Source organism: Strigops habroptila, chromosome W (assembly GCF_004027225.2).
Source record: "Strigops habroptila isolate Jane chromosome W, bStrHab1.2.pri, whole genome shotgun sequence".
In the NCBI taxonomy this organism is placed as follows: Eukaryota; Metazoa; Chordata; class Aves; order Psittaciformes; family Psittacidae; genus Strigops; species Strigops habroptila.
Window position 1 is genome coordinate 6,531,022 of NC_044301.2, and position 20,454 is coordinate 6,551,475.

Here is a 20,454-nt window from a genome sequence, read left to right on the forward strand (position 1 = left end):
AGGAAAAAAAGTACCAGAAAATGAAAGTGACTGTCAGCTCCCAACAGGGATTGATCACACCATAAATCAAGCATAGCCCTGAGAGAGAAGAGAGGGGCTTCGGGTGGGGGGCGAGCACGGCAGGGGAGACCATTAGGTAGTTTAGCTCTTCGAACCTTGGATGCCTTTTATTCATACTTTAGCGGAGTTGGTAAAACATATGTGAATCCCTTCCCTTTGCAATGGTTTATATAAAAACACATCAGGGGCAGATAAATGGTGAAACATTGCTTGCCATTGGCTGGGATTTAAAGTACAGTACGAATAAGCATTTTCTTCAGCCCAGGAAAAGAGAAAAACGAGACACTGAGGCTCCTGTGACACATAACTAAATCAGTTGGTTGGAAGGCCTAATCCAGGAGAGACTTTTTGGTGATTTGCAGAGGAAAAAAATATAGATATAAGGACATTAGTATTTCTATTACTGAAATAATCTATTGATCTGAACGGCAAGCAAAAAAATCACTCCTTTAAACCTAAATACAAATGAAACTGAAGGGCTCCTGGATTTTTATTTTTTTTTTTTACTTTTAGTGTTTGTTTAGTTCTTAAAATCTGTTCTCTGACAGAAGTGGAGGAGGTGAGTGCAACAGAGGGGTTCAGAACTACCCTCTGACAGGGGCTAAAGGGAATTCTTGGGAAATGTGAAGGTTACCTCTCTCAACCAGAATTAAAACATAGCCTGAGTACTTTATTTGCTAGAGAGAGACATAAAGTATTCCCCTCTGTTTTTTTCCAGAGACTATTTCTTATCCTTTGTCCTGATGGACTTGTATTTTCTTTTTCTTATCCATCACAAGAAGGGAACCTGTGTTTTGCTTTGTGGGCCATGTGCATCCATACCATTTGTGAAAAGGGGAGCAACTTCCATTTTCAGCTGTGAAAAAGCCTTACAACAAAGCAGCTGTAATCCTGAGCAGACATAGCAAAAGCTACTGTGGTGGGAGACAAACCCCACATGCATCCACAAGTTTGTATGAAAATGCAATAAAGTACGTTTGACTTCTCCTTTTCTCTCTGAATATTGAAAGGTGCCAGAAATGCTAATGCTAGAGGTATTGGAAATGCACCTTGGGAATGCTGTGCTGGGGGTTCCTGCTGTGGTCCAGCCAGCACTGCTGCATCTTTGGAAGTAGTAGCAGGGGGTTGTTGTAGCAAAAGAGGTATTCCATACCAAAGGACGTCATGCCCAGTATATAAAGTGGGGGGAGTTACCCGGAAGGCCCAGATCCCTGCTCAGGTCGGGCTGGGTATCAGTCGTCAGGTGGTGAGCGATTGTGTTCTCTCACCTTGCTATTTCCCTTATCATTATTATTGTTGGTGGTAGTCGTGGTTTTGTATTATACCTTAGTTACTGGACTGCTCTTATCTCAACCCGTGGGAGTTACATTCTTTTGATTCTCCTCCCCATCCCTCCAGGAGCTGGGGGGGGGGGAGAAGGAGGGGGAGGAAGCGAGCAGCTGTGTGGTTCTGAGTTACTGGCTGGGCTTAAATGACGATAGAGGCAGATATCCATGGTTAGAATGGTGCGAAAAAGATTTTATTCAGCCAGGGAAGACAGGGTCTCTAAATTGTCTTTGTTTCACAGCATCATGTATTATTTCAAGTATTAATGAAAAGACATGGGTTAACATTATTTAAAATGTTCTTAACTACTGTTCTTAACAGCCTGCAAGCAAAACTTGAATCAGTAATGTTCTATTGCATGTTGGAATTTATGTAATAAAAATGTTAAACAGCCAGTGACTGGATTTGTTTACAGAATCTAAAGAGGGGAATTGGGATGAACCCATAAATAACTTGCCTTGAAGGAGTCTTTTCTAACTGTATGTGGATGGATTGGACCTGGAAAAAGAGACTGATGCAAAGTGACTGTAAAATATTATTCACTTGTTATTACTTGGAGAATACTGACTATCATGAGTAGGTTTCTTCATGGTCAATCAATATTACCCTAATATTAAGATATTTTTAACATGACTCATGGAACCTGCACTTGCAGAAAAAGTAGAAGGAAAGGAAAGAAAGCATAGGGAAAACAATCTATTATAACTTCTCTCCAGTCAGCGTGGAGCCAAATTACCCACCAGAGAGCACTGGCTGCAGGACCCATCCAAATGGGGTGAGTGCCATGCAGAAGTGTTCTTCAGCCCTTCACATTTTGAAGGCATATCTCTTGGGAAGACAGACTATGAGCACCCACTGCTCCATCTTTTGGTCCTCCCTCTGACCATCTATTCTATTAGTAGTAAGTTCTGAAAAACATATTCATTCAGCAATACTTAATGCCTTAATACACTTTCAGTGTACTTTGAGACAGTGAAATCTGTATTTTAAGATTTGATAAAAAGCTAAAATTAACAGAATTTTCTAGTGACAGAACTGTAAAAATTGGCAAGGTGCATTAGCACGATTGCTAAGTGAATGGCATGTCTCAAGATAAGTTTTCAATGATAATTTTCTTAATTCAGCATATGTAAATGCTTTGTGCTACCTGTCTAGAGATAGAGAGGTTAAAGTTATTGTCTGACCATTTATTTATTTATTTATTCTTTGAAATGTTCTTGTCTGACAAGATAGTTATTTCCCAGTGCTAATTACATCATTAACTATAAAAAATTTAAATCAAGACTAACAATACATAAATGTTGTACTACTGGGCCATCAACTCATTTTTTTCTGTCATTAAAGTCTGAAGTTATGGAAGTAGTAAGTTACTCTTAAGAATTCATAAATATAAATGCCAAAGTTGAATTTACAACTTAAACTGGGTCCCTCATGCTGTCATACATCAGTGATGTACAAGTCTATTGATATATATGATTATTACTGTGGATTAGTGGGTTGATTTAAAGATATAGAGTACCTCTATATCAATCACTTCTTTAAAAATAAGACTTTCTGACTCATAGGTCTCGTGTTGACTTTTCAAAAGAGTGACTATTATCCATAAGGAGCCTGGTCAAGAAAACTCCATACTAATGCTTTTTCCTCTTCTTTTTTTTTTTTTAAACTATAAATTAAATAAGCAGATCACCAGCAAAAATCTACTGATTAGCTCGTCTCCTCCTCCCTCCACTGTGAAAATATACTGATTAGCTCCACCACACATCTTACTCCAAATAATGCTGCTGTCAGTTTTGATTTAAGACTCGACCTTCATTAACATGCAAGCCATGCTGTTGGATTTTTTAAAGTTGTTATACCTGGGTGGATTCATGGAAATATGAGGCATCAAAAAGAAACCAAAAACAAAAACCCAAAAAACCCCCAAAAAACCCCAAAACCAAGAAACACAGAAGCCTTCAAAACACAAGCAAGCACTACTGAAAAAATAGGCAATATTAAGGGAGTTTCTTCTCCCTGGAAAGTACTTCCATGTTGTTTCTGGCTTATGCTTAAATTAAAAGAATGGGTCAGGGATAACACAAAGTAATTTAAAGGACTTACACTGCAATACATAAATACATTGATTGCCCACAGCTACACCATGCAATCACCCAGGTCATATTTTAGGTCCTGACGTAAGAGTTCGTAGTATTTTACAATTCTATGTTCCCTATCAGTGGCTGACTGTGGAAATGAATATCAGTCCTATTTAAATCTGCAAGAAAATAGCTGCAGGTGACGTAACCTTTCATGTGGTACAACTGTGTACATATACAAATAATTGAGGCTCTTGACCCTGTCTATGCACATACAACTGTAAGTACAAACTTGATATTTTGATACTGCATGTAGCCTGCATTGTTTTCTTCTGTTTCAATAATCCGTTGCAGGTAGAAAAATGAAAGAAGGAAGCATGAATGATTAATGCTGTCAAGCTAAAATAATGTATTTAGAAAAATCTATAAATCTGTTATTTGTGGCATTTTAAAGCTAAACACAACACTCTGGTGTCATTCAGCCTATTTTACAGCAGATAAATATAAACGTTATGCAGCAACAATGGCAGCATAACCCTTTGAACACTGGTTGTGGAACCAAAAGTTAAGGGGATTGGCCATAAACTTCAATGTATAAATGAATATTAAGCAGAGATGAATATTTGTACAGTGCTATTAATATTTAATATATATGTATGATGCAAAGTCAATGTGAATAAACCACTGGTTTTATGCAACCTTCCTGCCTTTATCTTCCTGACTGTCCACATGTGGACTGTGGCCATATCTCTGGTATTTTTTCCAGCTTGCTTCTGTATACTGAACCATGACTGGAACTGACTATATTCTTTAAAATATTTAGTGCTCATACCTTTCTGTTAGACAGGACAACAGGCCTCTTCAGACATTAGATATATATGTTCATATACATATAAAAATATTATGCTCTCTATTTAGTAGTTGCCATTAAAATTTGAATGAATAATGGGACAGCTGAACACCTGATGACTGATTTTGGATAGTCATAATTTTCCTTAGACTGTTTATCTTAAAAAAAAACTTCTGCTGGAAGAGTAAATGCCACATTTGCCCTCCTTTCTGGGACCAGCCTTGCATACCAGCCTGGTGCTTATTTCACCAGCAATGCGGGTCCTTAGCGGGCACCAGCTCTCCCAAAGCCACTGCTGGCCAGGAGCTGGGATATCCTAAACATATGACAAACTACTAATGCCACTTGTGTTTGAATGAGATCTTTGCAGAACAGTGAAGATTTAAAAATTATATATCAGCCCCTCAATCAGCACTTCTGCTGTTTTCTTTCCCCTCTGAAATGACAGCCAGGCAATCAAGGTAAACGTTAGTGTATAAACAAGATAGATACTCTCTCTTTTAAAGTAGTAAGGGGCCTTTCATGCTAACAAGATGTTTTCTCACTATGAAGACAAGAGTGTACAACAAAGCCACAGCGATCTGCTAAAATGTCTTGGAGATGTTACATTTTTTAGGTGCTCTAGCAAGTAATTTAAAATTAAAGTTAATTAATGTGATATTAGTCCAATTGTTTCACTTGATAAATCTGTAAAACCCAAACTGCACAGCTCAAGTTTCAGGAGCCAAATGAATTAACAAAGCATGTAAATGATCATAGTTTGCAGATTCAAAAAATAATTAAAGCAGATCTAGAGCTTGCAGCAAATTGCACCTGAAGTGCTTTAAGATGCTGCTTATTGCTGGATATCCATACTGCCCTCAAAGTGTAACTTCCATTTTAAGAGAAATGTAACCATACTTTCCATTATATTCTGTCCCATTTTGCATACATTATTTTCATCTTCACTGTGCTCCTTTGCCATCAAAAAGTCTTCTTACTTGTTTCCTTAGGACTGTGTATTAGATCTCACCCATGCAAAGCCTTTCTCACCTACTAGATGTTGCCCTCTAAGTATCTTTGCAACTGTTTCTCCAGTTAAATACCTGAAGAAATTTTCATCACTAATTCATGCAAAAGTTAGAATTTTACCTAAGTCAGTCATGCCAGGTAACAACTGAAAGGAAGCAAATTATTTTGAAAATCAAAATAAAATTATTTTATACTGTGGAAATTATTAATTAAGATAAAACTTCTTAAAATGTAAAGCAAATGCATATTGTTGACAGAAGAAATTTGTTTCCTATATAAACAAGTTTATATCATGGACTTCCTAATTTTTCTTTCAGAAAAAGAGTCTTACTATTATTTCTGTGATTTTCTCTGTCTTCGGTTTGAAGAGATGCATTGCCCAGGGCAGGTTGCTCTCTATACTGCTGTTAGCGTGTTCAGCTGCTATTTAACTTTATGGACCAGACAGCAAAACCCTGAATAATAACTGCCATATATAAAGATAAAAAACAATATAGGCAAAACATTTTGAATTAAGTTTGCAAACATAGTTGACTGGAATGCACCCGAACTACAGAAACTTGCTTAAAGATGCTCGCTTCATGCAGCCAATGGGGTTTAATAATTTTAAATTAACTAAACTCTTTTAGTATAAAATGTAATGGCTCTGTCAGAACCAAAGGGAGAATGCTAATTTAGGATTTTAAATAATAATAATTCTGAAAAAATGGAAATGTCATTAAAAGGAAAGTTTTGGGTTTTTTTAATTTTAAGTGGAAAAAGGGACACCTTGAACTAATAAGCCATTAAAGATACTCCTAGATCGAGCAAAGACTTGCAAATGTCAAAACCCTGAGTGAGCTAGAAAGAATTTAGCTCACCATTGAAATATTCTAGGTCACAAACATGAACATGTTCATATTGAAAATACTGTAAAACTCATGTATATTTTGCAAATCATAGAGTTCATAGGGAAGTATCTGTATTTCTGCGGGCAATACGTTTTGAAAACCAAGCCCCCTTCCAGAAATTCATCTACATGCACATTGGTACTTGCCATCATTACCAGGCACTCCTCCACCTCCTGTTCCCTGCACTCACATTTTTGGATGTAAGGAGCTCATTCCCTTCCTCACCAGCATTAGCGAACACAGAATCAGAAGGAATTTTGTCCAAACCGTTTTGGACTGCGAGCAGCGTGGCTGGCTGGTCCCAAGGGGACATGTGTTCTGGGGACACACACAGGAGGGTCAGCGTGTCCCCACTGGCTCTTGCGGGTCATGGGAAGACAGTCCTAAGGGTACTGAATAAAACATACCATGAGGATTGTTACAGCTGAAGAAAAACTCTTTTCCTAATATTCAGATAAAAAAAAATTAGGAAATGAAGTGCAGAATGTGCCAGCTCAGAAGTGTGGAGAGGTTCCCGTGGCAGAGGTCAGCTCACAGTGTGACTCCTGCTTTGGTGGCAGCACTCAGGACAGCCTTTCTTGTGCTTTTAGCAAATCTAGATTAGAGCTGCAGTCAATGTCAAGACTTAAAAATTGAGAAAACTAGAAACTAACATCCCACGAAGGCAGAAGCCCAACAGAAATGGATGGTAGAAGGAAGCCAGACCCCTCAAAAAGCTGTTTCTGCATTGCACCTTCTTTCAACAGAAACTTAAACCACCATCACATCAGAGCGATACACTTATCCAAACATCTGCTGTTTATTTGCCACAGTCTCTTCACTGGTGGGATGCTCTAGGCCTCTCCCTAATGCACCACCAGGGCTTGTGTCGTGGTTTAAGCCCAGCCGGTAACTCAGAACCACGCAGCCGCTTGCTCACTCCCCCCCTTCTTCCCCCCCACTCCCAGAGGGATGGGGAGGAGAATCGAAAGAATGTAAATCCCACGGGCTGAGATAAGAACAGTCCAGTAACTAAGGTATAATACAAAATCACTACTGCTACCACCAACAATAATAATGATAAGGGAAATAACAAGGGGAGAGAATATAAAACTAAAAGGGGAAAAGGAAAAGAGAACAATAAACACAAGTGATGCACAACACAATTGCTCACCACCTGCCAACCGATACCCAGCCTGACCCGAGCAGCGATCTGGGCCTTCCAGGTAACTCCCCCCAGTTTATATACTGGGCATGACGTGCTATGGTATGGAATAGCCCTTTGGCTAGTTTGGGTCAGGTGTCCTGTCTCTGCTTCCTCCTGTCTTCTTGTGCCCCTCCTCCCTGGCAAAGCATGAGACTGAAAAGTCCTTGATTGGGGTAAGCATTACTTAGCAACAACTAAAAACGTTGGTGTGTTATCAGCACTGTTCTCAGACTAAAGTTGAAAACACAGCACTGCACCAGCTACTGAGAAGGAGGAAAAATAACTGCTACAGCTGAACCAGGACACTTGAAAAGTGGCCATGAATTATAAACCAGAAGAGCTGATTTTTTAATTGCAGAAAGAAGCAAAATATTCAATTTTGTACAGAAATACACAGACCTTACATGCAAAATAACTCACTCCCTGACTGGGCAAACTTCCGAAGCTGAGTTCTTGTGACTATGTATGTCACAGTGAGACTTCCCGGTGCCTAATGAAGTGCAAGCTCCTGCCCAGGCTCTTAGAGACCTCTCTCCTATGTGGATGCTCTGAAGCCAGTCCCTCAGCTGAGGCATTCATTTGGATTCCCCTCTCCTACCACCCGCTTAAGTTCACATGTGCTTCAGGAACCTGCTGTTTCTGAGACTTCCACTCCTCTGCCAGAAACAGACTTGTCATTGCAAGTGTTTACAGCATCTGGATAAAGATTTACATTCAGCTATCAGAGACCAGGAAGATGCCATATGCCTACACATGCCCTTGCACACAATATTGCTGAGAAACAAACTTCTACATCTGACACTATTATAGTTCCAGCTCTTTCCACAGAAACTCTCTCAGCTCTTCATGGTCTTTGTTCTCACGGTTGCTGGATCCAGGAACACTGACCTACTGTACCATATGCAAATATTTTTTACGATGGTAGCATATGCCAATGTAATGCCTGTGTAGACTACAGATTGCTTTCCCCACAGTAAACTTCTACAACAACCCTTTATTTCTGGGTTCAGCTAATGAGCTTCTACACATTATGTGGTGACAGGAAACGCAAAGGCTTTTGGAGCAAAAACCTGGAGGACGTGAAGAGGACCTCCTCTTGTGATACTGATGTTTTCCTATTAAAACTGAAAGAAATAGCTTGTTTACCAGTTGAGAGGTAAAAAAAAATCAACTTGCGCCACATCCAAGGATTGACATCTGAATCCCATTCATTCCAAAGAGGGAATAATATTCAGAATTTATGTACAATAGTGCATTTTAAGTGAAAGTTCAAGCCCACGTTACAGCACAGCATGCATGGATTCTGCTGGACTGAAAGACAGCAAGAAACAAATGCACACATCTGGCCACATAAATCAATCACTGAAATCTGAAGATACACCCACAGAAGGGAAAAAATGATTAGTATCTACTCTGATGTGTGTGATTTACACATCTGTGATGTGTAAATTTTTATTTAAGTCTAAAATCACACTAGAAATCCTTTTTTGAAAAACACCATGTCAAGGACATGAGGACTTTCTAATAGTGATAGTCTTCTAAATCTGTCAGAAGAGGCAGGATAGATTAAAAGTACACAGTGCATATGGAAGCATCAGTCAGAAGGGTGGTCGTTGATGTGTTTCTGCCATTCCCACCTGCATGTGGTGGGTATGTGCCACCCCAGCAGGCAGGATCACAGCCCTGCCTGCCAGCCAGCCGCTCTTGCAGGGTGGTTTAAGTAATTCCTGGGGATTAAACGTCCTATTACTTTTGCTATTTCTAATTATCATAGAATCATAGACTCAAAGAATGGTTTGGGTTGGAAGGGACCTTAAAGCTCATCCGGTTCCAACCCCCTGCCACAGGCAGGGACACCTTCCACTAGACCAGGTTGCCCCAAGCCCCATCCAACCTGGCCTTGAGCACTGCCAGGGATGGGGCAGCCACAGCTTCTCTGGGTAACCTGTGCCAGTGTCTCTCCACTCTCATAGTGAAAAACTTCTTCCTAATATCTAATCTAAATCTACCCTCTGTCAGCTTAAAGTCATTCCCCCTTGTCCTGTCACTACATGCTCTTGTAAAAAGCCCCTCTCCAGATTTCTTGTTGGCCCCTTTAGGCACTGGAAGCTGATCTAAGGTCTCCCCGGAGCCTTCTCTTCTCCAGGCTGAACAAGCCCAACTCTCAGCCTCTCAATAGGTTCAAACCTTCACTGCAGCATTGTTGCTGTTGCAGAACCTGAAGGACCAGAGGTTCTGCTGGCAGCTGAGTACTAAGTATGAGAGGCTTTTTTACTTCATCCCCCTCCCCAAAAAAGCCCCCAACCATTTGAGAAGGCAGGCAGTAAGGCAGTATACTCTGCACAATGCATCAGAGTAGCATTCTTCTCCACCTGAGCTCAAGCTGTTTTTCTGGCAAAGGGTCATATTTGGGGTAAATCCTTCTGAAATAAAACTTCTAAGCCGAGGGCTCAGAGGAGGCACTTCTGGATCTGGTCATGATCTCCCTGCCTGCTCTGTCTGGCACATTGGATATTTCTGCACCTTAGGTCTACTGACTCACCTTAAAAAAAGTGTTATACTAGATCTATTCCCAGGCACATTTTGTTATTTAAAATGCAGTGTTTTGGCTGACTTTGTCTCATGGTTCAAGTATTAGCTTCTTGGAAGACATCTACCTCAGAGACTAGCTGGGCTCTCATTAGTCACTTGCTAAACAAAGCCCTGACATTCAGTCTGAGGCACTGTGAGACAGTGTCTTACTGCTTTTGGGTTTTATTTCTAAAACTGGACAACATTTTCTTCTTTCAAATAGACTTTTTCCTGCCAATAATATGCTGATGCCTTTTCAAGCATCTTCATGGGTCACTTGGGAAGGAACACAACCACACACCAGAACATGGATGCAGCTGAATCCTTTGACACCATTAACAAGTTTTGTCATTCCACAGGAGTGGTAATTGCCTCCACAATGTTTTGGGACCAGAAACAGGCATCTTAATCTAAAGCAGCCTGTCCTACCAATGGGAAGGCCTTGAAAACATGGTCTTTTTAAATTGGCTGACACAAAGCTCACCCCTATCTCCATCAGCATTGCAATAAATAAATGATTACAGTCAAAGTACAGCCACTACTGTTCTTAACAGCCTGCAAGCAAAACTTGAATCAGAAGAACACTGAAGAATGAAACAACTTCTGTATCTCTATTTCAAATCACACTAATTCCACCGGAGAACGCATTATGTACTCACCAGCACCACGTCTCCAACCTTGGTTGCTGTCACTGTGGGTATCCTATTTACAATCACCACCACGTTTTTTGTTTGTTTGTTTGTTTGTTTTTGTCTTCCTTTATTCACTGACTTCTGCAGACCTTTGGGAGGAGAAATGAAGACTACTATAGCAGCTTTTAAATTGACTCTTATATTAAGAATGTTATGTTTTTTATATCTGCTCTGAAAGGGTAATATGAAACTTATGAAATATTTACTGTGATGCATAAACAACAAATCACCTCTTTTCCATTAAATATTTTTTGTGAAAGATATTTTTAATAAAATACTGAAGCTTGCAATTTAATTACAATGAGTAATTAAAACTTAGAGGATAATAATTTTTGGCAAAAAGTCAGTTTTTGTTAAAATTTTAAGATAGATGGAAAAAAGATGCATATTATGACCATAATACTGTTAGCAATTAAGGTAACTCAGAACCACACAGCTGCTCGCTTCCTCCCCCTCCTTCTCCCCCCCCCCCCAGGGGTATGGGGAGGAGAATCAAAAGAATGTAACTCCCACAGGTTGAGATAAGAACTGTCCAGTAACTAAGGTATAATACAAAATCACTACTGCTACCACCAACAATAATAATGATAAGGGAAATAACAAGGGGAGAGAACACAATTGCTCACCACCTGCCGACTGAAACCCAGCCCGACCTGAGCAGTGACCTGGGCCTTCCGGGTAATTTCCCCCACTTTATATACTGGGCATGACGTGCTGTGGTATGGAATAGCCCTTTGGCTAGTTTGGGTCAGGTGTCCTGTCTCTGCTTCCTCCTGGCTTCCCCTCCTCCCTGGCGGAGCATGAGACTGAGAATGTCCTTGATCAGAGTAAACATTACTTAGCAACAACTAAAAACATCGGTGTGTTATCAGCACTGTTCTCAGACTAAAGTTGAAAACACAGCACTGCACCAGCTACTAAGAAGGAGAAAAATGACTGTTACTGCTGAACCCAGGACAATTATCATATGAGCTCACTGTCACATTGAGAAGACCTTGTCACAAGAGGGAGGTCACCTAGAAACAGGAAGGAAAATTGGGGGAGAAATACTAAATAAGATAAATGAAAAAGAAGACCAGTAGGGCCCCCAAACTTAGCAATTAAGATAAATGCATCTATTATTAAATATGGAAACATGTCAAGCAAGCACAACTAATTATTTGAGCATGTTAACAGTTGTTTAATGTTAACAAGCAGTGAATTATTAAAGATCCCATGTGTCACATTTTGGACTGTGTAAAATATAATGTTCTGGAAGGGTTTATGATTTTCAGGTTTTGCGTAGGTCTTTCCAATCAGATAAACAATAAATTTAAAAAAACTGGCATTTAAACTGTACTTCTTCGAAATTCAGTTTAAATGACCAAAATATGTCAATAGGTGTTCTATGCTGTAAATACATGATTTCTGTATGTGTGGAATTTCTTCATTAAAAAGAGATACAGTATTTGAGAAGCTTAAGTTGTCAGAGTAACAACTAAACTGAGATGAAAGAGTTCATTTTATGTGAGCTAATGCTCCTATCGGTACCTGGCTTTGTATTTCAGTGGTGGAATATCGTCCTTCCAAAGGAAAGATCCATGAAGATTCCCCTCAGCCAGCTCCTGGTGACTGAGGTAAGGCAGCTGTTCTCCCATCTCCAAATACCTGTTAATGATCTCACAACATCTGACACAAGAATAAAAAACATCAAAATGGTTTAGAGTTGCACAAACTATCACAGTAAATCCTGAAACTCAATTTGTCCTGGTTATGGTTTTGGCAGTGGTTTTTGGGTTTGGGTGGTTTGGGTTTTTTTGTTTTGCTGTTTGGGGTTTTTTTTAGACAAACATAAAATTAGACTTATTTCATGTAAAAAGGCTTCTTTGAGATGGGTGTTCTTCCAGTAGACTGAAAAGTAAAATCTTTATGTCTAAGCATTAGCTGTTAAACCTTGAATTCTGGTGAGTCTCCAAATGACTGATTGCAAATCAGAGGAAATGTCCTGTGATCGGTGTGGGATAATTACTGAATATGATTTGAAAATTAAACTTATATCTAAAAATGTAGCATTGCTCACACATAAAGGAAAAACGGACTTTCAGGGTAAGATGCAGCTGCACCTGCTATGCCAGGAATTCACTCCACAGTGGTTCCCGTGGCAACATTGCTTGACGGAGGATGGAGCAGAGTGGAGATTCTGCGGCCAAACTCTGTCCCAACACCAGCAGAGATGGGAACTAGGTGGTACTTAAAACTGATAAGCTGCATACTTGCTGCCCTGAGCCAACGGCCTGTCATCTTTTGACAAAATGCTGTCCTTTGTGTGAACTTTGCTTCATTATAATGCATTTTAATACGAAAACACACCTCCATCTCCAATGCTACCCACCTCCAAAGTGAGACCACCTCTCTTTGAGCATGCTCTTTGAATTTTTTGGGCATATACCTTTAAAAGCAAAGCGAGGAAAATTTACACCAATAACAATAAAGGTATGTATGACTAGAGTCACTCAAGCTCCACCTTGAAAGCGAAAAATAGTATAAAAATGACCCAAAAAGTGGGGGGCTTTAGGGAAGACATCATCGTGGACGAGCCGAGGAAAACCCCATCAGCTGACTACTCTCGACTCCTGGGACCGGTCGACGGGCTGGACCTTTCTTCCCCCCCATAGGGACGCCTTTGGGTAAGACTTGCACTGTATCCAGTGCTTCCCCGGGAAAATTAGGAATCTCTATATAGAGTTACTTTTTACTTTTATACTTTAAAGCCAGGCTGTATTATTCATAACTTTGTCGTGCGGTTGTATACCTTATTATTTGCACGTGCTTTTGCAGACAGTGTATTTATCACTGGCAATCCACAAGAACCTGTATCTGTTGCTTTAATAAACTGCACTGTTTAAGCAGCTAATCGTAAATCTCTCATTGAACACAACCAGCTCCCTCAGTGTGGCCATGCTAGTTCATGAGCACGATTAGACTGAAGGTGCAGTGCACTATTAGTGCATCCGGAATCGTGATTATTCAATACATTGAATGCAACCGGACTGATAGTGGCAAATTGGGCATCACTCAGAATCTAAGCCTAGCCGCACCCAGCCCCTCTAATATCTGAGGACCAGCTGGAAAGCAAGGGGGTTTATTTTCTGCCAAATTATTTTACCCTTTCACGCAACAATCGGTGATTTGAATTTCCAGATCTTTACTGCAGTACCTTTGTAGCCCTACCTAATCATGTTTGCAGACAGAGGGGTCTGGAGGTGGACATGCCCAGAGCCTGACATCCCTCTGAGCCACATACGAGCCTCAAATGTGGATGCCCAGAAACTCAGCACCTCTTGTGTCTTCTGCCGCTGCTGCAGCCTTGCAGGCATAAAACCCCTCCTACCTTTCCACTTGCGAAGCAGTCTGGATTAACTCCTACTCCATTAGTAACAGCAGCTACTAATCTAGACTACATTGATAGGACCAGGGAGAAACCACCTGTTTACCATGGCACATCAAGGGGAAGGTGATCTCTGTGTCTTGCTGAGCTGCAGCCAGGATGTCTGATGATGGTCTTGGAAGGGAGGAGACCTTCACCACTGACATGCCAAGGTGGTGACCCCCTTACCAGAATGGGTGCCCAGCACCAACTTGGAGATCACTGGTTTGAATTCGTGTCAGGGGAGGAGAGGCCTGGAAGCACTAAGGAAACGTTTGTTTTTAGCAACATATATTAACGTATTAATGTTTTCAAAGCTCTTTGACATCTTTAGAAGAAAGAGGATATACACAAATATTAGGCTGTTAATTGGGTGGCTGGAGGGTATGCAAACAGTGCACACCCAATGCAGTACTTAGTTCTTCACACTAATGTCTAAAATCTCTTTTGCCCTGCAATTAGGTGGAAGTTTCAGCCACGCGATGGGTAGACAGGTCTGACCTACAAAACACATGAAGCAGAATTTACCCGTGGCAGTGAGGAAGAGCTCAGGACAGCACACGCCAGGTGCACTACCAGGTCATCCTGCAGATGCACTGCTGGATGAGCATGTTGCAGGGGTCGAATGCGGAGCCTCGGGCATAGAGAGGATAGTGAAGTTTCTTTGTCATGGTCTTCTATCTAATGAAAACAATTATACACCCCTCTTCAAAGAATATCTGAAAGGCTACTGCCCCAAAACAAAATTGGAGTTTATAAATCCAAGCCATCACAAAAGTACAGAGTTCAAAGATAGATGCACTGGTGGAAAGATGCTTATAATATAATTACAGAAGTGAGGAGACTGGTACCTCAGGCACAAGGCAACAGTTGAATTTCAGGTGCTGGAAGACAAGCACGTATTTTGCAGATAATTTACAGCTCTCAAACATACACAAAGAAAGTTTGGGGACCCTACTGGTCTTCTTTTTCGTTTATCTTATTTAGTATTTCTCCCCCAATTTTCCTTCCTGTTTCTAGGTGACCTCCCTCTTGTGACAAGGTCTTCTCAATGTGACAGTGAGCTCATATGATAATTGTCCTGGGTTCAGCAGTAACAGTCATTTTTCTCCTTCTTAGTAGCTGGTGCAGTGCTGTGTTTTCAACTTTAGTCTGAGAACAGTGCTGATAACACACCGATGTTTTTAGTTGTTGCTAAGTAATGTTTACTCTGATCAAGGACATTCTCAGTCTCATGCTCTGCCAGTGTCGTGGTTTGAGCCCAGCCGGTAACTCAGAACCACACAGCCGCTTGCTCACTCCCCCCCTTCTTCCTCCCCCCGCTCCCAGAGGGATGGGGAGGAGAATCGGAAGAATGTAACTCCCACGGGTTGAGATAAGAGCAGTCCCGCAACTAAGGTATAATACAAAACCACTACTGCTACCACCAATGATAATAATGATTAGTGAAATAACAAGGGGAGAGGATACAATTGCTCACCACCCGCCGACCGATACCGAGCCCGACTCGAGCAGTGATCTGGGCCTTCCGGGTAACTCCCCCCAGTTTATATACTGGGCATGACGTGCTGTGGTATGGAATACCCCTTTGGCTAGTTTGGGTCAGGTGTCCTGTCTCTGCTTCCTCCCGGCTTCCCCTCCTCCCTGGCAAAGCATGAGACTGAGAAAGTCCTTGGTTGGAATAAACATTACTTAGCAACAACTAAAAACATCGGTGTTATCAGCGTTGTTCCCAGGCTGAAAGTTAAAAAACACAGCACTGCACCAGCTACTAAGAAGGAGAAAAATGACTGCTATAGCTGAACCCAGGACAGCCAGGGAGGAGGGGAAGCCGGGAGGAAGCAGAGACAGGACACCTGACCCAAACTAGCCAAAGGGGTATTCCATACCACAGCACGTCATGCCCCGTATATAAAGTGGGGGGAGTTACCCGGAAGGCCCAGGTCGCTGCTCAGGTCGGGCTGGGTTTCAGTCGGCAGGTGGTGAGCAATTGTGTTCTCTCCCCTTGTTATTTCCCTTATCATTATTATTGTTGGTGGTAGCAGTAGTGATTTTGTATTATACCTTAGTTACTGGACAGTTCTTATCTCAACCTGTGGGAGTTACATTCTTTTGATTCTCCTCCTCACACCTGTAATGTGTAAATTTTTGTGAGGAAAGGCTAGCAAAAGAATCATAGAATCGTAGAATCATAGAATCATAGAATAGTTAGGGTTGGAAAGGATCTTAAGATCATCTAGTTCCAACACCCCTGCCATGGGCAGGGACACCTCGCACTAAACCATGTCGCCCAAGGCTCTGTCCAACCTGGCCTTGAACACCACCCGGGATGGAGCATCCACAACCTCCCTGGGCAACCTATTCCAGTGCTTCACCACCCTCACTGTAAAGAGTTTCTTCCTTATATCTAATCTAAACTTCCCCTGTTTAAGTTTGAACGTAAATACAGTTTTCAGTATGACACCCCCTGCCATTCCCTCTGTTTTGCTATTATACATAGGAGTTTATTCTCATTTAAAAATTCTATTTACTGCCCTCTTATGCTTCCTTTATCTCTGAATTTACTTTTTTATGTGCTCTGAATATTTGGGCAATAAAGCTTTCTTTGTATAGGTCAGAGTTTTTTGGCATAAAAGCAGAAGAAACATAGGTCCTTGTAGCCTATCCCAGTCAGTAAGAAGTTTTGCATGCAAGGAATAGTTACTATGTTTTGAAAAGCAAACAAGAGAATAAAAAAATAACAAATGCCATAGTTAAAGAACATAATCCCTCAAGCAGAATGCCTGTTCCAAGGGTAAGTGCTAGCTATGTTATGAACTCAACTTAGCATAACTTCAAAAGGCATTCAGAACACAAAATACATTTTACTGTTTTGTGCTTTAAAAATTAAATCCAGATTAAATCCAGAAGATTGAAGCAAAACTCCCACTGGAGAGACATTTGCACTTACAATCTGTAGGCTTGAAGCTGAGCTGTGTAAAGTCCTCAGAGATGATAGTGAGAGTCCAAAAAGCTGATAGCTGTCATTTTGCAGGACCATGATCCTGCAACTGAGCCTGATATACTGCAAAGAACTTTTTGAAATGCACCAAAAAGCCTTTCTTCTGTCCCTGAACTGTGTTGTGGATCCGAACTGGTTCATAAATTAGGAATGCACATCTGATGATTTAAAACGTGCAATTTGCATGTGGAAAAGTCTAAAAAACTACATTTATAATTTTAACTAATAGTTATGTTTTGTTTTCTCTGCCCTGAGTTAGGGCACACTATCACTCTTTGCTTCAAGCAAGTAACTGAAGTATTACTAAGATTTTATTTCTATTTTCCTAGAACTGCCCAAGGTCTATAATTTTCTTTGTGGAAACAGTTGCCATTAAATATGCTGTATGTCAGTGCAGCAGTGAGGTGGTTAATTTTTGCTAAATATTATGCTATATAACCACTTGGCATTTAACTTGAAAAATTACTTTCTGCTTCACCTGTCAGCAGCCCAGTTCTCATCAAATAAGTGAGTGAGAAAAATTTTTAAATTTCAATTTCCTAATACTATTAGACACTACTTCTTCCATACTTAAACAGTTTAGCAGTGCATGTACATGTTTTGGTATTCATGCCATGCATCACACTACATGCTATTACAATAGCTTTTTTGTTTAAAGGGTAAAGAGATGCATGGATCTTTATCTTGGGGTTAGGAAAATGTATTGCAGGAACATGGCCAATCAGGTTTCTGAATAACTGTAACATAGTACCATAACACTGATGCAGTGTGAGGAATTTAAAATACTAGGTGCTGATGACTCCATGGAAAGAAAGCATTCTGGATGGAGACAGCATGCATGCTGATCTTGCACTGTGCTTCCTCAGAAAGCTGGTGCCTCCTGCAGTATTTGTCTATTTTATCCTTTTGGCTGCCAGACACATTATTCTGATAAATCATGCAAAAATTTTTTTTTATTTTCAGTATATTTTAGAGATTGAACCCATTGTCATTTTGCATTAATGGTAGGTTTCCTTTGTTTCTCTTTCCAATACAAGATCAGTTTTCACTGATGGTTAATACATCCCCAAACAGTAAGAAAACTTCATTGACAGAGGGAAGGTACAAATTAGATTTCCTGTTTCATTTTCATTTCTTATGCTACTTAACACAGTCTTCACTTTACCACTAGTAAGTCTGGAGACATTTTACTCAGGTGGAAAAACACATCATTTCCCTTTATCTTTTGACATTAGTTTCTATTACACATTGAAATATGTATAAATCCATACTTGCATAGTAGCAAACATCAAACATCATTTGAAATAATTGTTCAGTGTAAATATGAGCTGGTATCACTAAGGTCATTATTATTTGGTTTTGTTCATTTATTTGATTACTCTTGACAATTGACTCAGTAGTGTGGGTTACAGAACAGTATGGACAGTTTGTCTGCAGCATTTGCTGTCTTAAAAATAGATATTCAGAAGACAGGTGGTACTTAGGGATCCAGGGGTGAGAATTACATGATGGGTTTTTAAGTCAAGCCTATATTAAAAAAAAAAGAAGAGCAGTGGAGGGGAATGTAAATTCTACTGCTTTCAAGAAGTACCAAGTTATGGATTGGATTAATCTGTCTAGTGTTTCCATTTTATTGTAGTGTAACTTTGCTAAAATGAAGAAAGTTGAACAAAGAGGCATAAACCCCAACCATGAATCAGGCCCAACATTTAAAGGGCCATGGATGCAGAGCTGCCAGGTGTTTTTTAAGTGTGTCTATTCCTGTTACCACTCTTCAGGCGTTTTAGTGTTTCCAGCAATGCATGTTTTCCCAGCCACCAGTGAGGTCTCCTGAAGCTGTGGAGGATGGAGGAGAGCACCTCTGGCACCTGCCTCTGCTTGAGGCACCATGGGGCCCTTGATGCACATTTGTAGGTACAAAACCACATCTGGGAAGGAGCACAGTCTCCTGAACTTTTGTTATAAATTTGTATGAATGCAAGGTTGTATGTGAGTCAGAAAATTAAATATACCTTGTACCATACAGGGATAAGTATGGCAGTTTAGTGACAGTGACAATAGAAATACCATGCCTTTAAGGTTGATTACAGTTATGCTCTCAAATTTACAAGAATTACTATTTAATGAAACAGCAGTAGACACTTCTAACCTGTGGGTAAATTAGTAGACTGCTTGCATAATGTTGGGTAGTTATTATCTTGATGGCGTCACACATTTCTTTAATTATTGGAGGGTATTTGCAAATATTTAAAAATGCTTTCTCTTCCTTCAGGAATATTTATATTTGGTTTTATAGAAGGTTTATAATAGAGCAAATAACAGTTTGAATGAAATTCTGGGAATTTTTCTGTAGTGCACTTCTGCATGATAATCATTGAGATTGCTTCCCCACTGCTTGCTTAATGCAGCTGTCCAAGTTTTGTATTTACTGGGAATCCAATTTGTTGTAAGAAATTAAAAAAACAAATACTTAAGTACTGTGATGAACCTATTGTAAAGTTTTTATTCAATTTGGTGAGAAGGAAAAAAGCATTAGAGTGCTCATGGAACAGCCTTTGAATCTACATTTATGAAATTGAATCCCTACCAAAATAATTTGCCGAAGACAGGCTGAGAAAGTTGGGGCTGTTCAGCTTGAAGAAGAGAAGGCTGCATGGAGACCTCATAGCAGCCTTCTAGTATCTGAAGGGGGCCTACAAGGATGCTGGAGAGGGACTCTTCCTTAGGGACTGTAGCGATAGGACAAGGGGTAATGGGTTCAAACTAAAACAGGGGAAGTTCAGGTTAGATATAAGGAACTCTTGTCAAGTTTTGTTTAAGGTAGACAGGACATCCTGGATCTCACTGCCCCCCGTGCCACTGGATGAGCCTGCAGAATCATAGAATCCTAGAGTGGTTTGGGTTGGAAGGGACCTTAGAGCTCATCTATTTCCAGCCCCCCTGCCACAGGCAGGGACACCTTCCAGTAGACTAGGTTGCTCCAAGCCCCGTCCAACCTGGCCTTGAACACTTCCAGGGATGGGGCATCCACAGCTTCTCTAGGCAACCTGTGCCGGTACCTCACCACCCTCACAGGGAAGAATTTCTTCCTAATATCTATTGTAAATCTCCCCTCTGTCAGCTTAAAGCCATTCCCCCTTGTCATAGAATCATAGAATCATAGAACAGTAAGGGTTGGAAAGGACCTTAAGATCATCTAGTTCCAACCCCCCTGCCATGGGCAGGGGCACCTTGCCCTAAACCACGTGGCTCAAGGCTCTGTCCAACCTGGCCTTGAACACCACCAGGGATGGAGCATCCACAACCTCCCTGGGCAACCCATTCCAGTGCTTCACCACCCTCACTGTAAAGAACTTCTTCCTTATATCTAATCTAAACTTCCC

At 40.6% G+C, this 20,454-nt stretch overlaps 1 long non-coding RNA gene across 1 annotated transcript; it reads left to right on the plus strand.

The window, feature by feature from the left end:
- Positions 1-1,230: 1,230 nt before the first annotated feature.
- LOC115619150 lies at positions 1,231-19,975 on the plus strand. The gene is made up of 3 exons (XR_003994935.1): positions 1,231-1,365; positions 2,103-2,107; positions 19,963-19,975. It is a non-coding gene; the product is annotated as an uncharacterized LOC115619150 (long non-coding RNA).
- Positions 19,976-20,454: the final 479 nt, after the last annotated feature.